This window comes from Carya illinoinensis, chromosome 8, assembly GCF_018687715.1.
Source record: "Carya illinoinensis cultivar Pawnee chromosome 8, C.illinoinensisPawnee_v1, whole genome shotgun sequence".
Classification (NCBI taxonomy): domain Eukaryota; kingdom Viridiplantae; phylum Streptophyta; class Magnoliopsida; order Fagales; family Juglandaceae; genus Carya; species Carya illinoinensis.
Window position 1 is genome coordinate 7,562,501 of NC_056759.1, and position 3,852 is coordinate 7,566,352.

Genomic DNA, 3,852 nt, shown 5'->3' on the forward strand with positions numbered 1-3,852 from the left:
ATCAAAGCTGGTTTGAGCTCAAAGTTGTTGGCATTAATTGGCTGGCGCATTATGCTCGAGTAATTTCCATTCACAACTGGCCGTACATAGTCCTTCAAGGTGCGTGGTAGTACCTCTCGTTCTTCTTCAGCCATGGCTAGTATCTTATTTCTTTTTAGTGATCTAAGAGTTCTTTCAATCTCCGGATCAACAGGAATAATATCACGAGATCTAGCACGGTGCATCCAACGTCAAAAACACACCTGTAGAACAAATTAAAACAAAATTCTAAATTAAAACCAAGATTACTTTGTATCGATATTGACAAAAAGAATAAGAATAAACCAATCCCCGGCAACGGCGCCAAAAACTTGACCGGTGCAAAACTGCAAGTGCACATTATCGTAGTTTTATAGTAAAGTAATAAGAAGAGTATCGTCCTCAGGGATTAGTACCTTACGTTTGCCAAATACCAAAATTATACTAAACTTGATTTTATCTAGAGGAATCACTAAGATTTTTGTAGTTGCAATTTAAACTAGATCAACTCAAAGAAAAATATGCAAAGGAAATAACACTGACGTTCGAAGATCAAATTAATGGGAAGAAAACTTCTAGGAAATCGATTTCACCTACTTCTTCACTATGCTTTTATCATCAAGCTAATTTAATTTAAATCTCTTTTGTCTATTAGCAAATCTCTAATTCATCCAAAAGTCTCTTTCGATAGTCAATTGGAATTGACTTCTTGGTTATCAATTCACACAAGAATATGCAAATTCAATAATCAAGTACGCAATAAGACCAATGATTTAATTACTACATATGTTCATACAAGTCTTTCGATCTCTATACTTACCTATGCTGAAATATCCAAGATCTACCCTATGATTCCCTCTTTCGATAGCAAATCACAAGATTACTTATCATCTAATCAATGGCCAGTTAATTAGAAGCAATAAATTCAGAATAAATCAGATAAACAAAGAGAGAATTGCATTAAATTAGCATAGACAATCAAGCATAGTTTGGAAATAGGTTACATCGTTTCCCTAGAATGAAGAAAATTTAGCTCATGCTAGAAATGGAATTCAATATAAACGAATTCACCATAATTTTTCTGAGAAGATGGGAAGAAAATAAACACTGAAAAATCCTCCTTGTAGCAGCAACTCGTTGTCAAAAGCTCAAGGGAACGATTCAACGCTTTTCTCCCATCCGTGCTCGTGTATGATTCCAACGTACGTGCAATAATTGGAATTTCCTCTCCAAAAACAGATGATTTGAATCCCTCTAGCTATGTTTTTCTCTCCCAAGAAGTGTTCTCCAGTCAAAACTCGCGGCCTTAGAGTGAAAAATTGCTTTTATATGGTGTGACGGCGGAAAACCTAAAATCTGTCAAAATACGATGTTCGCTCGAGCGGGGTGTCGGGCGCACATCGAGCGTTCGACTTTGTCTGATTTCGCTCGAGCATCCTATCGAGCGCACGTCGAGCGTTCGACTCTGCCTGATTTCGCTCGAGCGGCCAATGTCTCCGCTCGAGCGATCTTTGTTTTTCAGCAACCCGCTCGAGCTCCCTATCGAGCGGCAGTCGAGCATTTGAATCTGCCTGAATTGGCTCGAGCGGCCAAAAGCCTCCGCTCGAGCGAACTTGTAAAATCTGCAATATGAAATTTTTGCAAGTCATCAGTACTCATTACATGTTGATGGAAAATAATATAATAAGAAAAACTGACAGAACATGTTGATCATTACAAATACATGACATTGTCTAAAATCATAGCTAGGTTGGGGTTGAAAACACATACATTAATCATAGCTTGTTTCCTGTTGATGACGTCTTCACATGTGTTCCTTTATGATATAAGCTTGATGTATTTACTCCACTGTTTTGGGTTCAGCAGTGTAGAAGATCAACTGATTTCAAATGAAATCACTGCTGAATATTAGCAACATTTAAATTTTAATTTAAATATGTATAGCTATACAAGTAAAATGTGAGTATTGCATGTAATTGCTTGTACATCAATTAGTTTCAGATGCACTTATATATATCCTGCATGTATAGCACAAGTAAAGTATATAGAACAAAAGAATTCTTTCAAACATGTTTACAGTATATTTCTTTACAAGCAGCTTTGCTAAAAGTGCTAGTTTCCTTGTGAAGAGTGTTTTGCTTAAATGACTGTAAGATATGACTGTTTTCAGCCCGACTTTATGTTTGCCATTTTGGCAATTTGCAATGATGAAGGAACATTAAAGTTAGTTTTCAAATTTGAGTATTATTTTCTTGTTCATGCTAATGTATGCTCTACTGATCTAATCGTAGGGTTTACGTAACGGTTCTCTTTATTCATTGATAGATTGGAGTTGGAGAGATTGAAATATCAAAAATGCTGAACAATGAATCCCCCCCCCTCCACATGATGCAAACGTGTTGAAGCTGTTCTACCGAAGACACAATGCCCTGGTGCACATTGTTATATATGACATGATATAATTTTAGTCCATAGAGGAGTAGGACAGTTGAACAATTTGAATGAATGTGGACATTTTCAATTAATGTTTAGAAGCAAGAAATGTGTTCTATATATTTAGTAGTTTGTAAGTTGTAGGTTTTGGATTCAAATTGGTCCACCCCAATGTATATAGCCTATAACTATATTAATGTGAATTTTCCATTGGGTTTAGATGAGAGAATGTGTTTGATTTATTATATTAGATGAAAAAGGTGCTCAAAGATTTGATTTATAATGAAAGTTCTAGAATTTTTATTTATGTTTCCCATTTCAAAAATTGGGTGTTAGATAAACACTATAAGTGTTATATAGCAATGGAATAGAAAGAATCATAGGTTTATGTGTGATCGTTTCATGTAGGTGAAAACTTGTGCTGATTATTATAATCTGGATTATGATTGAAAAGTGTTCCACAATAAATAATGAATTAATGTTAATTTAAATGACTTAATTTAAGTGCAGTTTAAGGTATTAAAAACAGTTAATTTATTGTTTTAATTTTTTTAATAAATTGATTAAATAATTATTTAATGATTGACATGAACAGGATAAAAAAAAGTATTAATAAGATAAATAATATATTTTAGATCAAGTGCGAAAATGACACACTTATATATATATAACAAACATCTCTGGCAAGAGCGAGAAAAAAAAAATGTACCAAAAAGGCAATTGCAGCGATTCTAAATGCTGCAATTACATTTTAACAACGATTTTCCATACCGCCATGACCACATTTGCAATAATTTTTTTCCTTTTTGCAGCACTTTTGGTTTTATTTTCAGCATTTATATTACGCTGGAAAAAATTATTTGCAACAATTTTTAAATAAATCGCTGGAATTGATCTGCTCAATTCCAGCGATTTTATAGTAATTGCAACGATTCTAAATACTACAATTACACTTTAACAATAATTTTCTATACAGCCATGACCACATTTGCAACAATTTGTTTCCTTTTTGCAGTGCTTTTGGTTTTATTTTCAGCATTTCTATTACGCTGGAAAAAATTATTTGCAACAATTTTTAAATAAATTGCTAGAATTGATTAGCTTAATTCCAACGATTTTATAGTAATTGCAGAGCTTTTAAATGCTGCAATTATATTTTAACAACGATTTTCCATACTTGGGTGATCACATTTGCAACAATTTTTTCTCTATTTGCAGCACTTTTGGTCCTATTTCAGCGTCCCTATTACGCTGTAAAATACTATTTGCAACAATTTTAAAATTTTTGCTAGAAATACTAGATATCAATTCTAGTGATTTATAGAGTATTTGCAAGGATTTAAAATGCTGTAATTGAGATTTCTCAGAGATATATCTTTATGGGCTTGAGGACAGTTACAA